This window comes from Mustela putorius, unplaced genomic scaffold (assembly GCF_011764305.1).
Source record: "Mustela putorius furo isolate JIRA1106 unplaced genomic scaffold, ASM1176430v1.1 tig00000382_pilon_pilon_pilon, whole genome shotgun sequence".
Classification (NCBI taxonomy): Eukaryota; Metazoa; Chordata; class Mammalia; order Carnivora; family Mustelidae; genus Mustela; species Mustela putorius.
The window spans coordinates 4849784-4876802 of record NW_025421367.1 but is presented as its reverse complement, the minus strand read 5'-3'; the positions used below and the strand labels follow the sequence as shown (position 1 = coordinate 4876802).

At 37.3% G+C, this 27019-nt stretch overlaps 1 protein-coding gene across 12 annotated transcripts in view; it reads right to left on the bottom strand.

Annotated features, from left to right (window-relative positions):
• MAPK10 (mitogen-activated protein kinase 10) overlaps positions 1-27019 on the bottom strand; it is a 588472-nt gene that overhangs the window by 315191 nt on the left and 246262 nt on the right. Inside the window, exons 1-2 of one of the 12 annotated variants that reach the window (XM_004756139.3) lie at positions 2916-3454; positions 111-316 (exon numbers count right to left, since the gene is read on the bottom strand). The exons of 5 other annotated variants lie outside the window; for them this stretch is intronic. The gene's annotated coding sequence lies outside the window, so the exon portion shown is untranslated. Of the gene's footprint in view, positions 1-110; positions 317-915; positions 1037-1490; positions 1603-2915; positions 3455-27019 lie in introns of those variants that run through there. 6 more of the 12 variants (XM_045079394.1, XM_004756138.3, XM_045079400.1 and 3 more) reach the window with 6 other exon arrangements.

Genomic DNA, 27019 nt, shown 5'->3' with positions numbered 1-27019 from the left:
GCAGCATGATCTTTTATCTGAATCAGCAGCAGTGTCTCATCTCAGACTTATATAATGCAATAAATATGTTTAATATACGAAAGAAATAAATGGATCTTGTTCTTCTTTACCAATAAGCACTCCCCCAGTAGTCTCCAGGCCCAACTTTATGCAAGTCAGTGGTCCTCAGAAGAAGGTGTGAGAGATGCAAGTGTAGTGGGGAGCAAATACTCAGCCTGCAGCAAATACAGCATTGTACTCCTTCCTGTCATTCCTGGACACTTTGTGCTTCTTTTTGCTTAAGTGTTGCAATGTCCAACCAAAAGCTTAAAGGACACTGCAAGAGGAAATAGTAAAGGCAACAGAGAAAGAATTTTCAGTGTCAGTTTGTTTACTTCTTCTAATTGAAGGAAGACTCCCTTGCTTTGAGACCCATTATTCTCATAAGTAACTAAGCAATCATTCGATTTGTACACACAAATTCCATGCAAAGTCTTTTAGCTGCAAATGTGACCTGAAGCCAGAATGAGAACAGGAAGGGAGAGCATCTGCCCTCACGTTTAACAAACAAGAAAGCCCCCAAATTGTCTTTATTTTTATCATCAGTATTAAAAGACTTTTTCATTAAGATTACATCCAAAGACATAAATTCATCTACATAAAGCTACAATAAAGCTTTAAAAAAAATCCTTTAAATATGGGATGCTTTACCTTTAAACATGGGAGGCTTTTTCACATTACTGAGGTTAGGCAAATCCCCTTTGCTTATAATATTCCTATAAGATATATTAACCAGGGAAATCTTATGAATTTTCCTGCAACTTAGAAATATACATTTATTTTTAACATCCACAATCAAGTCTCAGTTCATTCTAACCTTGAAAAACACTGACCACATCCTATGAAACCATTAAATACTAATAGGTGCAGACATACCAGACAATGACAGCAAAACACACTGGGTCCCTCTGGGATCTGTTCACAAACATCCCCTTCGAGCATGACAAACACACTCCTCCCAACAGCAGATGCTGTTCTGGGGCAAGCAAGCAGGAAGCTGGAGGCAGCTGATTTTTCCACTCTACATATGATTTCTTACTGCCTCATCATCAAGAATTTTTTTTTTTTTAAACCAGTACTGCAAAGATTCTGTAACACCAGGAGCTCATCAAATTAAAGCTACTCTACAACAGGAGGGAGTGATGTGCAGATGAGGAAGCAGGAAGACTGTTTCATATCTAAGGTTATACCACCTTTGTCATCTGATTTGCTATAGTTCCGTTGTGGGGAAGAGAAAATCCAGTTTGCTCTGTGTAATAAAATAAGCTAACCCATACTCTGTGTCCATTAAGAGTGAGATGGAGGCAGGAAAGGGAATACATGCCAAAGGCAGCAAAACTGCTCTCTCCGACCTGTCTGGCCCCTAAAATCCAATGGTTCCGAAGTAGAGTCAGAAGGTCGTGAGCTCATTCTTGAGCGTCGCTATCTGTACTGACAACATATAGGCTCACCTAAGGTAGAACAAGTACAGAAGCCTCTCTGAGAGAAGTGGTCATTCCTGCAACCATTTTTGATATGTTGATCAGCATTCTGGGAGATCCTCCAGGGTCTGACAGCTAGCAGACGAGGGATGAAGGGAGAAATCAGACCGTGGGCTAGCACTGCTGAGTGCACTTATTCTCCTTCCCTCTGAACTGCGTTCTGTCCCATGACTTAGCCTGCCTCTTTCTGGTTCTTTCATAAAAGTTGCCGTCAACCCCCCAGCAGCACGCAGGGCTGCTGCAAAGACCCTGGAGGGCTCTGCAGCAAAGACAGCCCATGTAAACAGCCTTGGGATTCTTTCGGAGCCTCCTGCCATGGGATAAGCCATTCTTTTTCTACAGCTAAAAGGTAGTACTCAGGGAAGTTAAGTGTCAGAAGGTAAAAGCAGAGACAGCCTCTAGATTTAAATGTGGAGGGAAAAAAAAATACATATAAAATTTTTCTTGAACAATCTCTAACCTTGATATACTCAAAGATTTTCTAATAAATCACATTTATTTTGCTGCAGGCACAAAAGCATAAATTCTGGTAAGTATATTGCCATGCTCGTTTCTGATTTTTTTTTTTCCCAAAAGAGATCTGACATTTCTAGGGGACACAGTATCCCAGCACAGAATATGGGAACCCTGCCATTTAAAAAAAAAAAAAAAAATGCTGCCTGCTGTGACTAGGAGATCACTTTCTTAAAGGGACCCCTTACCTATGCTACTGCAATGCCAATGTTTCTTCTAATCTCTTACCTGACCCCTGTTCTGTGTTCCTCTCCCTGGCCTGAATTTAGCCTAGAATGTCTCTGCAAGAGTAATGTCATTAGTTTTGCAGCTAAGATATATAAATACCATTCTCTACTATAAATAAATATGATCCAAAATATTTATTTAAATTATACCTCTCAGGAAGTAAACATAAATGCATACTTAAAGACGTGATTTTTTAATGTTTTATGGAACCCAGAGCATTTCTTAGATATAGGACTGAGGTCAGCACTTCTAATAAGCACAGCTGTTCGCTGTCTCTCTGTCTCTTTTTTTCCTCTCTCTCTCTCCCCCCACTCTCACCCTCTCTCCCCCGCTGTTTTTCTCTTCCCTTCTGTAGCTCTGCATTGGTCTAAAAACCCCTGGTCACAATAAGAAAGCTCCCTCCCACCCTCTGCCAACCCTCACTCCGAATACGAAGGTATCCACACGCCCAAGTCTGGAGAGAGATGCTCCACACAGAAGGAAAGGCTGGTGGCTTCTTGCCTCAGAGGTACTTCACTTCATAAACCTGCTTTCCATCCCATCACTCCCACTTTTCCCATGCTCGCTCTCCCACCCCACCAGGAGCAATTAATAGGCATCACCCCACCCTCCAAAAAACAGGTTAGAACCCAGAAGGAGCAAAGAGCCACCTACCATTCCGTGCTTGAGAACTACGATCCTGATCCAGCAGTGTTTGCCCCAGAAATCCTCCCTACTTGTTTTTCATTAACCACATTCCAAATTGTAATAAGGAATAGATTCTTTGGAGGTGGGGAAATGGTTTAAAATTAATGATAGACAGGTGATTTCCAAGAAAACCCAATTTTAAAGTCACTCAAGCCCCGAAGAATTGAGGGGTGAGGAGAAAAAAGGAAGATTATAAAAATGAAAAAAGAAAAGAAAAAGGTAAGCATATAACAAGCACCACCCACCCCCATAAAAATAAAAAAAGGGGAGGATTTTTTTTTTAAAAGAAGAAGAAGAAGAGTGGCTTGCTGAATCACCCTCTTTCACTGCCTGGAAACCATTGTGCAGCGTGATGCTGCCTGTACCATTGTGGAACCTACCAGAGGAGACGGACAGAGGGCTTGGGGAATGGGGTTGCTATGGCAACCGAAAGGAGCACACATGACGTCAAAGCCCAGAGAGGTCTAGGGAGGGGTGAGAGGGGGAAAGGGAAAGAGGAAAAAGTCCGTGTGCGGCTACAGCTGCTGTGTTTTCCGGTGAAATGAGGACCAGGCAAAATGAAAAGGAATGAGGTTTGCTGGCAGCCACTCTCAGGAACTACGACACCAGTGGCCCGTCAGCACAACCCGGAGAAACAATCTGCTCCATGCAGCCCTGGCCCTGTATACCACAGGGCTGAGGAACAAACGCCTGCAGACCAAAACACCGGAAGAAATACAGTCAATCTCTGCTTTTCAACTAGCTCAGCTTTTTGCGAACAGCACAGAGTGAGACTTGTAGTCTCTCTAAATGTCAAAACAAACAAGGATGGTCATCACCTCAGCAGAGAAGTGAGCATCTGAGTCCCAGCCGGATCCCAGAGGTCATTTGCACAGCACTAGCCCTCTTCTCCGGTTCCTTGGTTTTTATAAAAATCATAAATTAATACCTACTACACCAAACTCAACAAACTGATTCTTCCACTCCAATTAGAACATGGGGGCGGGGGGAAGTACTGTTAATCTGAGTTAACAAACCAAGGGTTGTTGTTTTTTTTTTTCTAGTTGCAGATTATTCTCTGGAACACTGATACAAACCATATTATTACTATCTGGGGCAAATACCTCTATTTTATTTAAGTAATTTGTCCTGCTGTTGATTATTAGAATATATTTTTAAATCTCCATACAGTTTAGCATCTACAAATAACACTCTTTTAGAAAGAGAACAATTAACCACTTCTACTATTTAAAAAAAAAAATATATCAAATTTCTTTAACCTCTTTAAAATATTTTCTTTACACAAGGAAAATTTTCAATTCACATTTGACCTAACAAGCCTCAGGCCTTGGATTCTCAAGTTACATTATCTAATCAAATTTTTTTTTTTTTTTTTTTTTTTTTTTTTTTGCTTTGCTTAAACAACTTTGTGGTGGGTTTCTACCCATTAACAACAAGTAATGCTGAGTTTTATATCATTGTGCATTGTTTTAGAACTAGCATATTTACATGAAGAAGGGCCTTCTTCCATATGTTAAGAGAAAAGATATAATATGCAACAGATATAAACCAAGCAGTGATCATAGACACTAAAAGATCATAAAACTGTGTGGGATTAATTCAGCTTTTGTTTTCATCATTGCTGCTGTTATTTTTCTCAGGAGGGAATCTGGGGGAAAAAAGGCTTACATGAATTTTTCTATCTTTTTAATCTATTGGCCAAGACAAGGTTTTGGATGTTGTTTTACTCTAATTTCAAGTTGAACAGGAATCAGTTATTAACTATGAGTCTTGGCAATGGGTCTATCTATAAGAAAACCATGTCACAAGCAAAAATATCTATTGATTAGTCAAGCAACTTTATAGTACAATATAATTAGCATTCATGGTTTTAAGTTATTGCATTCTAAGCTTTGATATCAAAAGTTAATTTTTAATAACTGGGTATCAATGGAAAAAAAAAAACAGGACTCTTACCTTACATTGCAAACACAAAAATTAGAGATAAATTATGCACTTAAACATAAAAGCTAAAAATCTGTAAAGCTATTAGGATAAAATACATCTTATAGAAGGAAAATTACTTTCTCATCTTGGAGTAAGCAAATACTTCTTGGGACACAGAAAGCACCATAATAGAAAAAAAAATAGACTTGATCAAAATTAAAAGCTTCCATTTATCCAAGTCACCATTAAGGAAATGAAAGAGACAAGCCACAGACTAAAAGAAAATAATCCTGATAAACAGCTGAAAATACTCTTGATACAATTATATGATACTATCAAATTCAAATACAAATTCTAGATTATATAAAAATATCCTACAACTCAATGATAAAACATTTTTTCTTAATGTCTTGAGTAGGCACTTGAAAAGGGAGATTTATAAATAGTCGATAAGCACATTAAAAAGTGTTCAGCATCATTAGTCATCAGAAAAATGCAAATTAAAACTGCAACCAATGCCATTTTACACTAAAATGACAAAAATTTAAAAAGACTAACAACACTAAATATTGGCTAAAATATAAGAAACCAGGACTCTCCTACATTAACAGTGTAAGTATAAAATTATAAAACTACTTTGAAAAAATGGTTTGGCAGTGTTGTTTTTTTCTCTTTAATGATAACCATATACCTACAGTATGACTCAACAATTCTATTGGTAGATAGTCACCCAAGAGAACAGAAACAAATTCCCTTTAAAAAAAAAAAAAAAACTTGTACATAAATGTGTATGCCAGCTTTATTTATAATTGGTAAAAATTAGAAACAACACAAAGTGCCCCAACAGGAAAATGAATAAATTATGATATATTCATATAGTAGTATACTATTCAGCAATAAAAAAGAATGTCACCTAAGAATAGGTTAAAACCAACCATTTTCTTCCATTAGGTATTAATTCTTTATGACACAATTTATCAAGAATAATAGATACCAACATTGTTCATAGATTTAGAGGTAGATTTTACTATTTAGAGATTTTACTATTTAGAGCTTTGATTCTCAACCAACTCATTTCTATAATATTGAGATGATCAAAATGGTCTTTTAAGTCTATTCTTTAAAATATAGAAAAGTTAATTCCCTCAAATTAGATCATTTCATACATGTCAGCTTTTAAAAAATCACACTAGGAGGTAAGAGCAAGATGGCAGAGAACTAGGATACCTAAATTTTGTCTGGTCCCAGGAATTCAGCTTGATAGTTACCAAACCATTCTGAAAACCAACAAAATTAATGAGAGATCAAAGAGAAGAAGAGCAGCAATTCTAGGAACGGAAAAGCAACCAGTTTCTGGAAGGTAGGATGTGTGGAGAAGTGAATCTGAGGCAATATAGAGAAGAAAGACCATGAGGGAGAGGCTGGCTCCCAGCAAGCAGTAGAGCAGCGGAGCACAATATTGGAACTTTTATAGTTTGGGGGTTTATTTATTTATTTATTTGTCAGAAAAGGGGAGAAGAAAGAGAATGAACAAGGGGAACATTAGCCAGAGGGAGAAACAGGCTCCCCATTGAGCAAGAAGCCTGACACAGGACTCAATACCAGGACCCTGGGATGATGACCTGAGCCAAAGGCAGACAATTAACCAACTGAGCCACCTAGGCATCCCAAAAATCAGAACTTTTAGAAGTCTTCTCCTCAGAGAGATGTCACTCCAGAGGCTAAGAGTAGGGTAGAATGGGTGGGTGGAGCCCTCACTGGGACACTGTGGTCTGAGGACCTGTTGGGCCACAAAAAGACCAGGGATGTCTGAGTATGGCAGAGCTCCCAGGTATCAGAGTGGGGAGGCTGGCTACAGAGACTAGAGCAGAGGAGTGCACTCTCAGCTCAGGGTTACCTTAAATCATGATCCAATGTACACTCAGGCCACTTCTCTTCAAGAAGAAACCCCACAAGGTGCAGATCCAGGCAGACTCCCCGCTTCCTCCACTGGGAGGAGTGGCATGGGGATGTGTGGCAGGAATCTGCTGATTTTGGAGACTCCAAACAGGGCTATACACCAGGGATAGAAATGCTCGGTCACAGCCCAGGTGAGCACAGAGTGCAGCCAGGGAGACAGGAATGATTGACAACTTTTCGCTGAGGGTGCATGGAGGAGTGAGGCCCCAAGCCCTCAGCTCCTCTGGGGCTGGAGATTGGGAGGCTACCATTTTCAGTCCCATCCACCAACACTTTACAGAAAACAGGTAACAAAAGCTACTGAAAATGAACCCCAGCAGGTTACTTAGCCCGGCCCCTGGCAAACGCAGTGCAATTCTGCTTCAGACAAAAACATTTGAGATCACTGCAATAAGCCCCTCCCCCAGAAGATCAGCAAGATCATTCAGCCAAGACCAAGTTTACTGATCAATGAGAACTGCAAAACACCAGTGCTAGGGGAACACCCCATATAGAATTCATGGCTTTTTCCCCAGGATTCTTCAGTCTTTTCAAAGTTAAAGTTTTAAAATTTTCACCATTTTATTCTTTCCCTATTTTTAATGTTTCCTCTTCCCTATTTTAACCTATTTTAAATATTGTATATTTTCAATATCTTCTAAAAAAATCTTTTTTAATTTTCATTATTATAGTCATATTCTATTCCTTCATTGTATTTAACCTTATTTTTTATATACAGGTAAGTTTTTATTTCTTTAAAATTTTGGGATACAGTTTCTTCTAACAGACCAAAATACAACCTAAATCTAATGTATGGCTCTGCTCTACTCTCCAGACTAATCACATTCCCTTCTTTTTTTTTTTTCAACGAATTACTCACCTTATCAATTCCTTTTTTAAAAATTTTTTAATTTTCATCTTTACACTCGTATTCCGTGTGTGTGTGTGTGTGTCTTTCTTTAAATTTTTGGGTTTCTTCTAACAGACCAAAATACAACCCAAATCAAGTGTGTATCTGTTCTATTCACCAGACTAATCATACTTTTTTTTTCCTTTCTTTCTCCCTCTGGTTTTGGGTCTCTTCTGATTTGGTTAGTGTATATTTTTCTGGGGTATTTGTTACCCTTTTAGCATTTCATTCTCTCATTCATCTATTCTTCTCCAGACAAAATGACAAGGCTGAAACACTTACTGCAAAAAAAAAAAAAAAGAACAAGAGGCAGTAATGACTGTTGGGGAATGATGTCTGTCAATACAAACCTTGGTAATATGTCAGAACTAGAGCTCAGAACAACAATTATAGTTGGGCTTGGAAAAACCTAGAAATACTACAGAATCTCTTTCTGGAGAAATAAAAGAACTAAAATCTACCCAAGTTGAAATTAAAAAAGCTATTAATGAGGTGCAATAAAAAATGAAGGCTCTTCCTGCTAGGATAAATGATGCAGAAGAGAGAATTAGTGATACAGAAGACCAAATGATGGAAAATAAAGAAGCCAAGAAAAAGAGAGACAAAGAACACTGGATCACAAGGGGAAAATTTGAGAGATAAGTGATACCATAAGACAAAACAATATTAGAATAATTGGGATCCCAGTAGGAGAGAGAGGGGGCAGAAGGTATATTGGAGCAAATTATAGCACAGAATTTCCCTAATTTGGGGAAGGAAACAAGCATCAAAATCCAGGAGGCACAGAGAACTCCTCTCAAAAATCAATAACAATAGGTCCACACTCCATCATCTAATAGTAAAACTTACAAGTCTCAGAGACAAAGAGAAAATCCTGAAAAGAGCTTGGGACAAGAGGCCTTTTGTCCCATTGTAACATATAATGGCAGAAATATTAGATTGGCAAGAGACCTATCCACAAAGTCTTAGCAGACCAGAAAGGACTGGCATGATATATTCATAGCACTAAACAAGATAAATATGCAGCCAAGAATATTATATCTAGCTAGGCTGTCATTGAAAATAGAAGGAGAAATTAAAAGCTTCCAGGAAAAACAAAAACTAAAAGAATTTACAAACACAAAGCCAGCTCTACAGGAAATATTGAAAGTAGTCCTCAAAGCAAAGAGACATCCTAAAAGTAACATAGACCAGAAAGGAACAGAGACAATATACAGTAACAGCCATCTTACAGGCAATACAATGACACTAAATTCATATCTTTCAATAGTTACCTTGAATGTAAATGGGCTAAATGCCCCAATCAAAAGACAGGCTGTCTGCAAGAAACTCATCTTACCCAAAGACACTTCCAGATTTAAAGTGAGGGGGTAGAAAAAAATTTACCATGCCAATGGACATTAAAAGAAAGCTGGGGTTATATGCTTAGATCAACTAGATTTTAAGCCAAAGAGATGAGGAAGGACACTATCATACTTAAAGGGTCTCTCCAACAAGAAGATCTAACAATTTTAAATCTCTATACCCCTAACATGGGAGGAGAAAACTGTATAAAGCAGTTAATAACAAAATCAAAGAAAGACATTGACAATAATACAATAATAGCAGGGAACTTTAAGACTCCTTTCACTGAAATAGAACATCTAAGCAAAAGATTAACAAGGAAATAAAGGTCTTAAATGACACACACTGGACCAGATGAACATAGCAGATTTAGAACATTTCATCCGAAAGCAATAGAATACACATTCTTCTCCAGTGTACATAGAACATTCTCCAAAATAGATCACATCCTGGGTAACTAATCAAGTCTCAGCTGATACTAAAACTTTATGATCATTCCCTGCATATTTTCAGGCAACAATGCTCTGAAGTTAGAACTCAATTGCAAGAGGAAATTTGGAAGGAACTCAAATACATGGAGGCTAAAGAGCACCCTACTCAAGAATGAATGGGTAAATCAGGGAGGTAAAAAAGATGTAAAAAAAAATTCATGGAAACAAATGAAAATGAAAAAAAAAACTGTTCAAAATGTTTGGGATGCAGCAAAGGTGGTCCTGAGAGGGAAGTGTATAGTGATACAAGCCTATCTCAAAAAACAAGAAATGTCTCAAATACACAACCTAACCCTACACCTAAAGAAGCTAGAGAAAGAACAGCAAATAAAGCCTAAACCCAGCAGGAGAAAAGAAATCATAAAGATCCAAACAGAAATCAATGAAATAGAAACTAAAAAATACTGTAGAACAGATCAATGAAACTAGGAGCTGGTTCTTTGAAAGAATTAATAAGATTGATAAACCCCTGGCTAGACTTATCAAAAAGAAAAGAAAAATGAATAAATGAATAAGGTCATAAATGAAAGAGAATAGATTACAACCAACACCAAAGAAATACAAACAATTTTAAGAACATGTTAAGAACAACTATACATCAGCAAATTTAACAAACTGGAAGAAATGGATGCATTCCTAGAGACATGGAAACTACCAAAACTGAGCTAGGAAGAAATAGAAAACTTGAACAGACCCAAAACCAGTATGGAGATTGAAGCAGTCATCAAAAACCTCCCAATAACCAAGAGAGCCAGAGAGCTCAGAGGGCCAGAGAGCTTCCCAGGGGAATTCTACCAAACATTTAAAGAAGAATTAATTCCTATTCTCCTGAAACTGTTCCAAAAAATAGAAATGGAAGGAAAACTTCCAAACTCATTTTATGAGGCCAGCATTACCTTGATCCTAAAACCAGACAAAGACCTCATCAAAAAGGAGAATTACAGATCAATATCCTTGATGAGCACAGAGGCAAAATTCTCATGAAAATACTAGCCAATAGGATCCAACAGTACTTTAAAAGGATTATTCACCCTGACCAAGAGGGATTTAATCCTGGGCTACAAGGTTGGTTCAACATCCACAAATCAATCAATGTGATACAGTATATTGGTAAAAGAAAGAACAAGAACTATATGATACTCTCAATAGATGCTGAAAAAGCATTTGACAAAGCACAGCATCCATTCTTGATCAAAATTCTTCAAAGCATAGGGATAGAGAGTACATTCCTCAATATCGTCTAAGCCATCTATGAAAAACCCACAATGAATGTCATTCTCAATGGGGAAAAACTGAGAGCTTTTCCCCTAAAGTCAGAACACGGCAGGGATGTCCACTATCATCACTGCTATTCAACATAGTACTAGAAGTCCTAGCCTCACCAATTAGACAACAAAAAGAAATTAAAGGCATCCACATCAGCAAACAAGAACTCAAACTATCACTCTTCGTAGATGATATGATACTATATGTGGAAAACCATAAAGACTCCACGTGAAAATGGCTAGAGCTCATACAGGAATTCAGTAAAGTGTCAGGATATAAAATCAACACACAGAAATCAGTTGCATTTCTATACACCAACAAAAAGACAGAAGAAAGAGAAATTAAGGAGTCAATCCCATTTACAATTGCACCCAAAACCATAAGATACCTAGGAATAAATCTAACCAAAGAGGAAAAGAATCTGTACTCATAAAACTATATTGTACTCATGAAAGAAATTGAATAAGACACAAAGAAATGGAAAAACATTCCATGCCTATGGATTGGAAGAACAAATATTGTGAAACTGTTTATGCTACCTAAAGCAATCTGCACATTTAATGTAATCCCTATCAAAATGCCACCCTTTTTTCCCCAAAGAAATGGAATAAATAATCCTAAAATTTATGTGGAACCAGAAAAGACCCTGAATATCCAAAGGAATGTTGACAAAGAAAACCAAAGTTGGTGGCATCACAATTCCAGACTTCAAGCTCTATTACAAAGCAGTCATCATCAAGATAGTATGGTACTGGCACAGAAACAGACACATAGAACAATTTAACAGAATTGAACCCTCAACTCTATGGTCAACTAATCTTCGACAAAGCAAGAAAGAATGTCCAATGGAAAAAAGACAGTCTCTTCAACAAATGGTGTTGGGAAAATTGGACAGCCACATGTAGAACAATGAAACTGGACCATTTCCTTACACCACACACAAAAACAGATGCCAAATGGATGAAAGAACTCAATGTGATACACGAATCCATCAAAATCCTTGAGGAGAACACAGGCCACAACCTCTTTGACCTCAGCCACTGCAACTTCTTCCTAGAAATATTGCCAAAGGCAAGGGAAGCAAAGGCAAAAATGAACTATTGAGACTTCATCAAGATCAAAAGCTTTTGCACAGCAAAGGAAACAGTCAACAAAACCAAAAGACAACTGACAGAATGGGAGAAGATATTTGCAAACAACATATCAGATAAAGGGCCAGTATCCAAAATCTATAAAGAACTTATCAAACTCAACACCCAAAGAACAAATAATCCAATCAAAAAATGGGCAGAGGACATGAACAGACATTTCTGCAAAGACGACATCCAGATGGCCAACAGACACTTGAAACAGTGCTCCACATCACTTGGCATCAGGGAAATACAAATCAAAACCACAGTGAAATACCACCTCACACCAGTCAGAATGGCTAAAATTAACCAGTCAGGAAATGACAGATGTTGGCAAGGATGCAAAGAAAGAGGAATTTTCCTACACCGTTGGTGGGAATGAAAGTTGGTATAGCCACTCTGGAAAACAGAATGGAGGTTCCTCAAAAAGCTGAAAATAGAGCCACTCTATAACTCAGCAACTGCACTACTGGGTATTTACACCAAAGATACAAATATAGTGATCCAAAGGGGCATGTGCCCCAATGTTTATAGCAGCAATGTCCACAGCCAAACTATGGAAAGAACCTAGAGGCCCATCAACAGATGAATGAATAAAGAAGATGTGGTGTGTGTGTGTGTAATGGAATACTATGGAGCCATCAACAAAACCCCAATATCTTGCCATTTACAGTGATATGGATGGAACTAGAGGTTATTATGCTAAGTGAAATAAGTCAATCAGAGAAAGATAACTTTCATATGATCAAACTGATATGAGGAATTTAGGAAACAAGACAGAGGATCATAAAGGGAAGCTTGGGAAAAATTAAACAAGATAAAACCAGAGAGGGAGACAACCATAAGAGACTTTTAAACTCAGGAGACAAACTGAGGGTTGCTGGTCGGGGGATGGGGTGGCTGGGTAATGGACTTTGGGGTGGGTATGTGTTACAGTGAGAAAAAAATAAGTAAATAAATAAAATATGAAAGAAAATGATAAAAAATAATAAGTTTTTAAAAATCTACACTAAATAGATGCCATTCCTGATTGAAGAAAACAAAAACTTTATTAAAGCCCTCAATTAGATAATCTTAATGTAAATCTCTATTGAACTTTCTCAATCCAACACAATATGTTTTAGAGCCTCCCTTCACTATATCCTACCTCAAACTTGACTGTACCTTAATCTTTCTTAGTATTCATTGTCTTCCCTGAAAGTTCCCTTTTTCAGGACTCTGTTATATTTTTTTATACTTGGTAGGTGATCAGTAAGGTTATATAATTCTTTTACCAGTCATCAAAATTTTTATCTCAGGTATTATTATGGAGTGTTAAGTTTTGAGATATCCAATATTAAATAGGTAGCTTCTGTTACAAACTTAATATTTAAACATTAACTCTTAAACTCTTTTCAAAGTGTTTTGAAATGAAACTATTTAATCTAGAAGTCTGACCTGAAATTCCTTCAGTACTATCAATTGGGAAGATTTTAGAAAAAAGAGTTTTAAGAGAATAAATGAGTATAAGTTCTTATTTTCGAAAGCACAGAATTGTAGTTACTATTTCTTATATACAACTTTACTTAATAGCATGTTTGTAGTCTGTGGTGGAACTGAAGATTTGCAGGAATATTTCTTGTTCTCTAAATATGGAGATCTCCTTTCCCTTACAAATAAAAACTTTGTGATATTACATCTTCAGAATTAACTACTGAAACATGCAATAAGTGATGAATCTCAAAAACATGCTAAGTGGGGAAAAGTGAGACAAAAGAGAGCATTAACTTTATAAATCCATTTATAAAAAGGTCTAGAGCAAAGAAAATTGTTCTGTGGTGATGAAAATCAGATTGTCTGGTGGAGCCACAGGGTTGAAGATTGTGGTGAGTGCAAGAGGAAAATTTCTGTTATGTTGAAATTTCTGCATCGCAATAGAGGTGTATGTTATGACATAGGTCTAACCATTTGTCAGAACTCCTCAAAGCATAATTCCTAAGATTAGTGCATTTCACTCTATGAAAACTGAACCACTGTTTAAAAATAGTAATAAGTCAATTCCCAGGAAGAAGAAAATTGCTGTGGGCAATGAGTTAGAGCTCCTCCCAAACCTGAAAATCTGGCCCCAAACCATGAATCTTGATTTTGTAGACGCAAGCAAACCCAGCAAAAGGAAAGGCCATAATCAGTGTCAGTAGGACCTTAAGAGATATAATAGATTCTCCAAAGTGAAGCACAGAATTGAAGTTTACCTAACAAACAAGAAATAAGAATGCAGGCATTAAAAAACCAAATTTTTCAGAGAAGGCTGGCAAGAAGCAGATTCTTAGGTTCTGCTGTAGGAACTACCATTCAGTGTCAGGACATGAGACTCTGGAAGAAATGAAGGTACTGATGAACTAGCTTTCCAAACAGTAAGTGGGAAGGGACTGGAATAGGGAGCACAAAGGAATCAAGCCAGTGAAATTGGAGTAAGAATTCCATTTCTGAATCCAAGTGGGGGCTTAGCAGTAAAATCAATTACTGCACTAAGATGTCTTAAAAAAATTGGCCCTAGAGTAGGTTACGAACTCATAGCCACTTGCCCGAAACTTCCCAGGTATTAGCAAGTACCATATACCAAGAAATTCCTTGGTCCCAGGCAAACTAGGAAAGCTTATCATCCTATACCAAAGTCTAAACTGGACTTGAACCCTTAGATGAGAATTAAAGGTCCCAGCTTCAAAAGTTACAAAAGGAAGAAGTCAAGAATTATAAGAGTGGTGTTGCTAAAGAAGAGTGTCAACTAGCTACACTTTCAACAATTAGATTAATTATGCCATGAATTAAGATGGTGGCAAAAGGATGCATATGGTTTGGTAAACACAAGCAAAATTATGAAAGATAAATCAGTTAGAACTGGGTGACAGAATAAATATGAGAGAAACGCAAAGGGTCAGTGTTAACTCATATTCTCTGTTATTTCAAGATATATAATAATGTCTTCTCTCAGAGAGTCAGTCATGTATTTTTTATGATACTTCCACCTGGGGGGCACCTGGGTGGCTCAGTGGGTTAAAGCCTCTGCCTTCGGCTCAGGTCGTGATCCCAGGGTCCTGGGATCGAGCCCCACATCGGGCTCTCTGCTCAGCGGGGAGCCTGCTTCCCCCTTTCTCTCTGCCTGCCTCTCTGCCTACTTGTGATCTCTGTCTGTCAAATAAATAAATAAAAAAAATGATACTTCCACCTGGGACACACTAGTCCTTTGCAAAACTACATCATAATTTAAAAATTTCAGATGCCACATTCAGTATCTCCCTTCTGAAAAATTATATTTCATATTATTAAAAGTCCTGAAAAACTGGAAGTTAAAAAAAAAACAAATTTCTCAAATTGAAACAAAATGTGTATCTTAAAATAATTTCTCAAATAAATGATTTTTCCCTTTTTTTATTTTGTAATAAACATATAATGTATTTTATCACCAGGGGTACAGGTCTGTGAATCACCAGGTTTACACACTTCACAGCACTCACCATAGCACATACCCTCCTCAGTATCCATAACCCCAACCCCCCTCTCCTGAGCCCCCTCCACCCAGCAAACTTCAGTTTGTTTTGTGAGATTAAGAGTCACTTATAGTTTGTCTCCCTCCCCAACCCATCTTCTTTCATTTATTCTTTTCCTACACCCCTGACCACCACCCCGCCATTGCATCTCCACTTCCTCATATCAGGGAGATCATATGATAGTTGTCTTTCTCCGATTCACTTATTTCACTAAGCATGATATCCTCTAGTTCCTTCCACGTTGTCACAAATAACATGATTTCATTTCATTTCATGGCTGCATACTATTCCATTGTTTATATATACCACTTCTTCTTTATCCATTCATCTGTTGATGCACATCTAGGTTCTTTCCATAGTTTGGATATTGTAGACATTGCTGCTATAAACATTCAGGTACACATGCCCCTTCGGATCACTACATCCATATCATTAGGGTAAATGCCCAGTAGTGCAATTGCTGGGTCATAGGGTAGCTCTATTTTCAACTTTTTTGAGGAACCTCTATGCTATTATCCAGAGTGGTTACACCAGCTTGCCTTCCCACCAAGAGTGTAGGAGGGTTCCCCTTTCTCTGCATCCTTGTCAGCATCTGTCATTTCCTGACTGGTTAATTTTAGCCATTCTGACTGGTATGAGGTGGTATTTCACTGTGGTTTTGATTTGTATTTCCCTGATGCCGAATGATGTGGAGCACATTTTCATGTGTCTGTTGGCCATCTGGATGTCGTCTTTGCAGAAATGTCTGTTCATGTTCTCTGCCCATTTCTTGATTGGATTATTTGTTCTTTGGGTGTTGAGTTTGATAAGTTCTTTATAGATTTTGGATACTGGCCCTTTATCTGATATGTTGTTTGCAAATATCTTCTCCCATTCTGTCAGTTGTCTTTTGGTTCTGTTGACTGTTCCCTTTGCTGTGCAAAAGCTTTTGATCTTGATGAAATCCCAATAGTTCATTTTTTGGCCTTGCTTCCCTTGCCTTTGGCAATGTTTCTAGGAAGAAGTTGCTGCGACTGAGGTCAAAGAGGTTCCTGCCTGTGTTCTCAGGGATTTTGATGAATTCCTGTCTCACATTGAGGTCCTTCATCCATTTTGAGTCTATTTTCATGTGTGGTGTAGAGAAATGGTCCAGCTTCATTTTTCTGCATGTGGCTGTCCAATTTTCCCAACACCATTTGTTGAAGAGACTGTCTTTATTCCATTGGACATTCTTTCCTGCTTTGTTGAAGATTAGTTGACCATAGAGTTGAGGGTGTATTTCTGGGCTCTCTATTTCTGTTCCATGGATCTATGCGTCTATTTTTGTGCCAGTACCATACTGTCTTGATGATGACAGCTTTGTAATAGAACTTGAAGTCTGGAATTGTGATGCCACCGACTTTGGCTTTCTTTTTCAATATTCCTTTGGCTATTCGGGCTCTTTTCTGGTTCCATACAAATTTTAGGATTATTGTTCCATTTCTTTGAAAAAAATAAATGGGTGGGATTTTGATAGGGATTGTATTAAAAGTGTAGATTGCTTTAGGTAGTGACATTTCACAATATTTGTTCTTCCAACCCAGGAGCATGGAACATTTTTCCATTTTTTTATGTCCTCCTCAATTTCTTTCATGAGTACATTATAGTTTTCTGAGTATAGATTCTTTGCCTCTTTGGTTAGGTTTATTCCTAGGTACCTTATGGTTTTGGGTGCAATTGTAAATGGGATTGACTCCTTAATTTCTCTTTCTTCAGTCTTGTTGGTGGCGTACAGAAATGCAACTGATATCTGTGTGTTGATTTTATATCCTGACACGTTACTAAATTCCTGTACAAGCTCTAACAGTTTTGGAGTGGAGTCTTTTGGGTGTTCTACATATAGTATCATATCATCTTGCAAAGAGTGATAGTTTGACTTCTTCTTTGACGATTTGGATGCCTTTAATTTTTTTTTTCTTGTCTGATTGGTGAGGCTAGGACTTCTAGTACTATGTTGAATAGCAGTGGTGATAATGGACATCCCTGCTGTGTTCCTGACCTTAGCGGAAAAGCTTTCAGTTTTTCTCCATTGAGAATGATATTTCCGGTGGGTTTTCCATAGATGGCTTTGATGATATTGAGGTATGTGCCCTCTATCCCTACATTTTGAAGAGTTTTGATCAGGAAGGGATGCTCTACTTTGGCAAGTGCTGTTTCAGCATCTCTTGAGAGTATCATATGATTCCTGTTCTTTCTTTTATTACTGTGTTGTATAACATTGATTGATTTGTGGATGTTGAACCAACCTTGCAGCCCAGGAATAAATCCCACTTGGTCATGGTGAATAATTCCTTTAAAGTACCATAGGATCCTATTGGCTAGTATTTTAATGATAATTTTTGCATCTGTGTTCATCAAGGATATTGGTCTGTAATTCTCTATTTTGATGGAGTCTTTGTCTGGTTTTGGGATCAAGGTAATGCTGGCCTCATAAAATGAGTCTGGAAGTTTTCCTTCCATTTCTATTTTTTGGAACAGTTTCAGGAGAATAGGAATTAATTCTTCTTTAAATGTTTGGTAGAATTCCCCTGGGAAGCCGTCTGGCCCTGGGCTTTTGTTTGTTTGGAGATTTTTGATGACTGTTTCAATCTCCTTACTGGTTATGAGTCTGTTCGGGTTTTCTATTTCTTCCTGGTTCAGTTGTGGTAGTTTCTATTTCTCTAGGAATGCATCCATTTCTTCCAGATTGTCAAATTTGTTGGTGTAGAGTTGCTCATAGTATGTTCTTAAAATTGTTTGTATTTCCTCTTTCATTCATGATTTTATTTATTTGGGTCCTTTCTCTTTTCTTTTTGATAAGTCTGGCCAAAGGTTTATCAATCTTATTAATTCTTTCAGAGAACCAGCTCCTAGTTTTGTTGATTTGTTCTATTGGTTTTGTTTGTTGTTGTTGTTTGTTTGTTTCTATTTCATTGATTTCTGCTCTGATCTTTATGATTTCTCTTCTCCCGCTGGGTTTAGGCTTTCTTCGTTGTTCTTTCTCCGGCTCCTTTAGGTGCAGACTTAGGTTGTGTATTTGAGACCTTCCTTGTTTCTTGAGAGAGGCTTGTATCACTGCATATTTTTCCTCTCAGGACTGCATTGCTGTGTCCCACAGATTTTGAACTGTTGTGTTTTTCATTATCATTTGTTTCCATGAATTTTTTCAATTCTTCTTTAATTTCCTGGTCAACCCATTTAATCTTCAGACGGATGCTGTTTAGTCTCCATATATTTGGGTTCTTTCCAAATTTCCTCTTGTGATTGAGTTCTAGCTTCAGAGCATTGTGGTCTGAAAATATGCAGGGAATGAACCCAATCTTTTGATACCGGTTGAGACCTGATTTAGGACCCAGGATGTGATCTATTCTGGAGAATGTTCCATGTGCACTAGAGAAGAATGTGTATTCTGTTGCTTTGGGATGAAATGTTTTAAATATATCTGTGATGTCCATCTGGTCCAGTGTGTCATTTAAGGCCTTTATTTCCTTGTTGATCTTTTGCTTGGATGATCTGTCCATTTCAGTGAGGGGAGTGTTAACGTGCCCTACTATTATTGTATTATTGTTGATGTGTTTCTTTGATTTGGTTATTAATTGGTTTATGTAGTTGGCTGCTCCCATGTTAGGGGCATAAATATTTAAAATTTTTAGATCTTCTTATTGGACAGACCCTTTGAGTATGATATAGTGTTCTTCCTCATCTCTTATTATAGTCTTTGGCTTAAAATCTAATTGATCTGATATAAGGATGTCCATCAGCATGGTAAATGGTTTTCCAACCCCTCACTTTAAATCTGGAGTTGTCTTCAGGTCTAAAATGAGTTTCTTATAGACAACATATTGATGAGTATTGTTTTTTTTATCCATTTTTTTATCCATTCTGATACCCTGTGTCTTTCGGTTCGGGCATTTAGCCCATTAACATTCTGGGTAACTATTGAGTGATATTAATTTAGTTTCATTGTATTACCTATAGGGTAACTTACAGTCAATATCTTTGTATCTTGCTCTATTCCTTTCTGATCTATTACTTTTAGGCACTCTTTTTGCTTAGATGACCCCTTTCAATATTTCCTGTAGAGCTGGTTTGGTGTTTGCAAATTGTTTCAGTTTTTGTTTGTCCCGGAAGCTTTTTGTCTTTCCTTCTATTTTTAATGATAGCCTAGCTGGATATAGTATTCTTGGCTGCATGTTTTCATGTTTAGTGCTCTGAATATATCATGCCAGTTCTTTCTGGCCTGCCAGGTCTCTGTGAATAAGTCTGCTGCCAATCTAATATTTTTACCTTTGTATGTTACAGACTTCTTTTCCTGGGCTGCTTTCAGGATTTTCTCTTTGTCACTAAGACTTATAAATTTTACTATTAGGTGATGGGGTGTGGACCTATTCTTATTGATTTGGAGGGGGGTTCCCTGCACATCCTGGATTTTGTTGCTTGTTCCCTTTGCCATATTAGGGAAATTCTCTACAATAATTCTCCCAATATACTTTCTACACCCCTCTCTCTTTCTTCTTCTTCTGGAATCCCAATTATTCTAACGCTGTATCATCTTATGGTGTCACTTATCTCTCAAATTCTCCCCTCAAGGTCCAGTAGCTGTTTGTCCTGCTTTTGCTCAGCTTCTTTATTCTCTGTCATTTGGTCTTCTATGTTACTAATTCTTTCTTCTGCCTTATTTATCCTAGCAGTAAGAGCCTCCATTTTTTATTGTACCTCATTAATAGCTTTTTTATTTCAACTTGGTTAGATTTTAGTTCTTTTATTTCTCCAGAAAGGGCTTTTATATCTCTCAAGAGGGTTTCTCTAATATCTTCCATATCTTTCTCAAGCCCAGCTAGAACCTTGGGAATCGCCATTCTGAAATCTAGATATGACATATTACCAATGTCTGTATTGATTAGGTCCCTGGCCTTCGGTACTGCCTCTTGTTCCCTTTTTTGTGGTGAGTTTTTCTGCCTTGTCATTCTGTCTAGATAAGAGTATATGAAGGAACAAATAAAATACTAAAAGGGTGGCAAAGACCCCATGGAAATGCACTTTAACCAAATCAGAAGAGACCCCACATCGTGGGGGGGGGGATAAAAAGAAGTTCAGAAAAAAAATTTTAAAAAGAAAACAAATAAAGAAAAATATAAAAAAGAAAAAAAAATATATATATAATACAGATTAGACTGGTGACTAGAACAGGGTCACCCACTTAATTTGGGGGGTATTTTGGTCTCTTAGAAGAAACTACCTCCCAAAATTTTAAAGAATGAAAAATGTATATAAGGGTAAACACAACGAAGGGATGAAATATACCTATAACGATGAAAAAAATTTTTTTTAATTTCTAAAAAAGGAATTGATAAAGTAAGTTGTTTGGGAGAATAAAGAAAAAAAAAAGTGGACAGAATTTGCTCGGGCTGGAGATTAGAACAAGTCTGGAGCTAGATTTAGGGTATATTTGGTCTATTAGAAGAAGTTGTGCCCCAAATTTTTTAGAAGAAAAAACCCTATATGTATACAAAAAATAAGGTTAAATACAATGAAGGATAAAATATGACTATAATAATAAAGGCTCAAAAAATATTATTTTTTAATGAAAGGTATTATTAAGATAAACTAGTTAAAAACATTAAAAAAGAAAAGGGTAAAAGTTAAAAAAATTAGCAGAAGAAAAAAATTAAATTAACTGCAAGACTAAAGAATCATGGGGAGAAAGCCATGAATTCCATGATTTGCTTTCTCCTCCTCTGGAATTCCGCTGCTCTCCTTGGTAAGTGAACTTGGTCTTGGCTGGATTTCTTGTTGATCTTCTGGGGAAGGGGCATACTGTAGTGATTCTCAAGTGTCTTTGCCCGAGATGGAATTGCACCACCCTTACCGGGGCTGGGCTAAGTAATCTGCTCGGGTTCACTTTCAGGAGCTTTTGTTCCCTGAATGCTTTCTGTAGAGCTCCAGAGGACGGGAATGAAAATGGCAGCCTCCCAATATCCAGCCCAAAGGAGCCAAGAGTTCAGGACCCCACTCCTCAGTGTGCCCTCAGAAAAAAGAGCTCAATCACTCCTGTCTTCCTGGCCTCCAGCTGCGCTCTGTGCTCACCCAGCCTGCTACTGGTTCAAGATAACCCCGAGCTGAGAGCTCACTACTCAGCTCTGTCTCTGTAGCTGGCTTCCTTGTTCTAATACCTGCGAGCTCTGCGACACTCAGACACCCCTGATCCGTCTGTGACCCTGCGGGACCTGGGGCCATGCTGAACCCACGTGGACTTCACCCCGGTTTAGCCTCTGGAGTGATGTCCCTCAGTGGAGCAGACTTTTAAAAATCCTGATTTTGTGCTCTGTTGATCCGCCGCTTGCCAGGAGCCGGCCCCTCCCCCCGTGGTCTATCTTCCCATCGCTTTGGATCCACTTCTCTGCCAGTCCTACCTTTCAGAAACTGGTCTATCTTCTGTTTCTAGACTTGCCGTTCTTCTTCTCTTCGATATCCCATTGGATTTGTAAGTGTTTGCAATGGTTTGATAAGCTACTAGCTGATCTCCTGCTACCTGATGTAGTCTCAGCCTCCTACTTCACCGCCATCTGGACTCCTACCCCAAAGTTTATATCTTTTGATATGAATTAATATCTTTTCTTACACTATTTGGATGGGAAACACAAGGCCAACATCTTACCACGTGGTGAACTCAAAATACTGGTGGTTCTTCATATGACCCAGCAATTCCCCTTCTGGGTATTTATCTGAAGAAACCAAAAACACTAACTTGAAAAGATACTTGCACCCTATGTTCATTGCAGCATTGCTTACAACAGCCAAGATATGGAAACAACCTAAGGGTCCATTTGTGGATAAATAGACTGTAGAATATATATATATATGTGTGTGTGTGTGTGTGTGTGTATAAAATTCAGCCATAAAACAATGAAATCTTGCCATTTGCAACAATATGGATGGGTCTTGAGGTCATTATATTAAGTGAAATAAGTCAGACAAAGAAAGATAAATAACATATGTTCTCACTTAAACGTGGAATTTTTTTTTAAAAAGCCAAATTCACAGATATAGAGAAGAGATTGGTTGTCAAAGGTGCTGTGGGAGTGGATAAAATGGGTGAAGAGAGGCAAAATATATAAAGTCTCAGTTATAAATTAAATGTCATGGAGACGTAATGTACAGCATGGTGACTACAGTTAAGAATATTGCATTGTATATTTGAGAGTTGCTGACAGAGTATATCTTAAAAGTTCTTGTCACAAGAAAAAAAATTCTGTAACCATATATGATGATAAATGTTGGCTGGACTTATTGTGGTAATCATTTTGTAATATATACAAATATCAGACCATTTTATCATATATCTGAAATGAACATAATGCATGTCAATTATACCTCAATAAAAAATAAAATAGTAATAGTTTCTAATGAGATCAGGCTGTGAACAGTATCATAGAAAGGACTTATCTCTGTATCATTTTTCTTTTTAATCAATAGACTTTATATTTCAGAGCAGTTTTAGGTTTACAGAAAAATTGAGCAGAAAAGTACAGAGAATCCACCACAAAATCTGCTCCCCTTCACATAAGTTTCCCCTATTATTAACATCTTGTATCAGTGTGATAAGTTTGTTACAATTGATGAGCCAAATAATGATGTGATATTATCCATTAAAGTTCATAGTTTATATTAAGATTCACTCTTTGTATTTTATAGTTCTGTGGGTTTTCACAAATACAGGATGTCATGCTACACTCACTTTTCATTAACTTCTTGCTTAAAAGTCAGTTTTACATTCAAATAAACTACTGCATTCACATCAAAAGAAAGATAAGATTGGTCTGCTGGAAGTTTTTCCTATTGGACAGATCCAACTGTTAGAATTCAGTGGCAGAAAATGTACTTTGAACCAACTTTTATTAAGCTCATAAAAGCATTCTTTTTTTTCTCTAAGAACACCATAACTAGCCAAATAATGTCCCTTTATGGTTAAATATACTTTGCAGATGCAGAATATCTGCTACAAAGAAGATAGTAGGTATACACAGCTTTTCAGTATCCTGGTAGACTTTTTTGAAAGTCTGGATTTAGTTTGCAGTAATAAAGGGTGGGGGGTAGGGAATTCTAGTTATAAATAATACCAAAGAAGCTTCAGCTTCCTCAGTTATAGCAATAGCTTTAAAAATATCTAATTAGAGTATTTGTCTTTTGAACAATTATGCTAATAGAGAAATGCCTTTTAGATTCCAGCTGAAGCTGGTTTGTGAGATAAAGAAACAATTATTCTTGCCAGGCATCCTCAGGTTTATCCACACTTCAATCCACACACAGCTATAGCAATTCCAAATTACCTTATCCTTGCTTTATGGCCATGCCTCAGAAGCATGACCTAAGCATCAAGATACTATGGATTATATTTGAGTTTGGTCTAGAAATTTGACTACTTACCACTTTGCAACAACTCATATCTTCATTAAAAAGGCTATTCTTTTTTTTTTCAGCTTTATTGAAGTATAATTGACAAATAAAACTGTAAGACATTTAAGGTATTCAATGTGATGGTTTGGCATACACGTACATTTTGAAAAGATTCCCCTCATCAAGTTAATCATTGCATTCATCACCTCACATGTATTTGCCTTTGGGGGAGTAGAAAGAACACTCAAGACCTACCCTCTTAGCAAGTTTTAACTATACAATATAGTGTTATCAACTATAGTTAGCATGTTACACATTAAATCCTAAGACCTCATCTTATAACCAAGTGTGTATGTATCCTTTTACCAATATCTCCCTATTCTACCTCCCACCCCTATCCCCAGCACCTGAAAACCATGTTCCTATTGTTTCTATGATTGCAAACTTTTTTTTTTTTTAGGTTCTAGATTTTTGGGGTTTTTTTAAAGTTTTTATTTTTTTGTCAGAGAGAGATGGAGAGAGCACAAGCACGGAGAGTGGCAGGTAGACGGAGAAGCAGGCTCTCCGCTGAGCAAGGACACCAATGTGGGACTCGATCTCAGGACCCTGGGATCATGACCTGAGCCAAAGGCAGACATTTAACCAACTGAGCCACCCAGGTGTCCCCAGGTTCTGGTTCTAAATGGTACCTTATAGCATTTGTCTTTCTCTCTCTGGCTTATCTCACTTAGCATAATACCCTAAGGTCCATCAATATTTTCTGTCTCAATGGCAAGATCTCTTAAAAGGCTATTCTCATCTCTGATTCTGACTGGCTATTACAATGCTCAAAAGATGGTCACTGAGGGAGGTCAATAAAGGAAATACAAGCCCAAAAGTTTTGTAATAAAATTTAAAATAAAATGTTAATAATATTTTTAATAAATTCAGACCCTCTATCATCACTAAATGAAATTCCCCAATATTAGAGAGCCTATTTTTAAACATGATAGGAGAAAATTTTTGCAATCATTCCTTAGTGGACAGCAGGTATGTGCAATAGAATAATAGTATAAGTAATAGTAATACATGGTTATAGTACCAAACAATCAAAAGAATAGTAATCAGAGTTAATAATACATTACGGGACCTGGCCTATTTGGTCTTCTATTTTTAAGCCAAACAATTATCAGCATAAACTTGTATGAACAGCTTATGCTTGCTGAATTTTCAAGTTATAACAACAAAAAAAAATTATCAGAGTATCCTAAGCATGCCATTTAACCTTCATTGAAATGTTATATTCAAGAGTGAGACAAGGAAATAGGAATCCAACTTTCAAAATTATCTAAGTTGAGGAATATATAGCAGTGATGATAGTATAAATTTAATATATATCTGTTATCTGTATATGCTATTTTTTAATTTTTTAAATAATATATACTTTTAAGCCTTATTTGGAATATGTATAGACAGTGAAAAGAGTATTAGACTCATCAAAAGATTTTGTTTAAATCATAGCTATGCTGTTTCCTGTCTGTGTGACTTGAACAAATCACATGGCCTCTCCATTTCCCAATTTAGGCATTGACATAATAGATATAATGACATTTACCTCATAGAATCTTTGTGAGAATCAAATTAAATAATGTATATGACTGTGCCTGGCACAACCATTGGCATATGAGAGCCACTTAATAAATATTGACCATTCAACTGAATCTATCTGCAATAAGAAAGTTATAACCCACACTTTAATTTAAATTTCCTAATATAATTTTGAAAGCTATGGACATTGTCCAGTGCCCTAGAAACATTCATCTTCTGTTGGTTGATGATGTTGTTGAAGTATATACACGAGAGGAGATGCAATTGAACATATGGTACTTGGCAGTGCTGAGGAACAGCACAATGGAACCAATGATAAACTTGAAAGAATTTAAGCCTACCTGCCAGTCTACACTTGAAAAACTATTCAAGATACCAACAAGTCTCACTGGAAATTTCCCAGAGAAAATTCAACTATTTGGTCAGCAGATATTCAGAGATATACTCTTTCATAAGAAAGAGAGAACCAAATCAAGAAGACCAAGCAAAAAATAGCATAGCTGTTGGAGCTGTGTGATATTCTTATAACTGAATTAAAATCAGTTCAACCAGCAAATCACTGAGTAGCATATAAGTGCAAAGCACTATGTTAGAGATTTAGAAAAGAAGTCCAAGAGAAGGGCACCTGGGTGGCTCAGTGGGTTAAGCCTCTGCCTTTGGGTTTAGGTCATGATCTTAGGGTCCTGGGATCCAGCCCCGAATTGGACTCCCTGCTCAGCAGGGGGCCTGCTTCCTCCTCCCCCTCTGCCTATTGCTGTGTTGACTTGTGATCTCGCTCTCTGTCAAATAAATAAACAAAATCTAAAAAAAAAAAAGAAGAAGAAGAAGTCCAAGAGATGGTACCTATTAAAAATAAGCTCATGATCTCACTGCAAAGACAAAACTGAGTCACTTAAGAAAAAAAATATATAAATAAATCCCTAAATGTAGGCTAAAAATAATGAAGTCTCTAGTTCAGAGAGGGAAGACCTCTACATGAGCCCGTATACTGAAAACATGAACCTCAAATCATATATTTGTTGAGAAGCAACACAGTCCAATAAATATGCAGCTCTAAGTTTTGATTCCACAGTGACTAACTATCAAAGAGAAGCTGAGCAGATAAGAGCTCTCTCTATGACAGTTTCTTCATCTATAAAATATTGGATCTACATTATACGATAAAGATAGTTCTGTAACAAAACATAAGAGAGTAGGGGGAGGAGTCAAGACAGCAAAGTAGCAGGCTGAGATGACATCAGTTAGCAGAAGATCAGCTATACAGCTTATGAAACCATTCCAAACACCTAAAAATCCAACAGGAGATCCAAGAGAAGAAGAGTGGCAATTCTAGAAACAGAAAATAGACCACTTTCTGTAAGGTAGGGCCTGCAGAGAAGTGAATCCAAAGCGAAGGGAAGATAGACCACGGGGGGAGGAATCAGCTCCCCGCAAGTGGCGTAGCAATGGAGCACAAACTCAGAATTTTAAAAATATGTTCCACTGAGAGACATCGCTCCAGAGATTAAACCGAGGTGAAGCCCACGTGGGGACACCATGGTCTCAGGTCCTGCAGGGT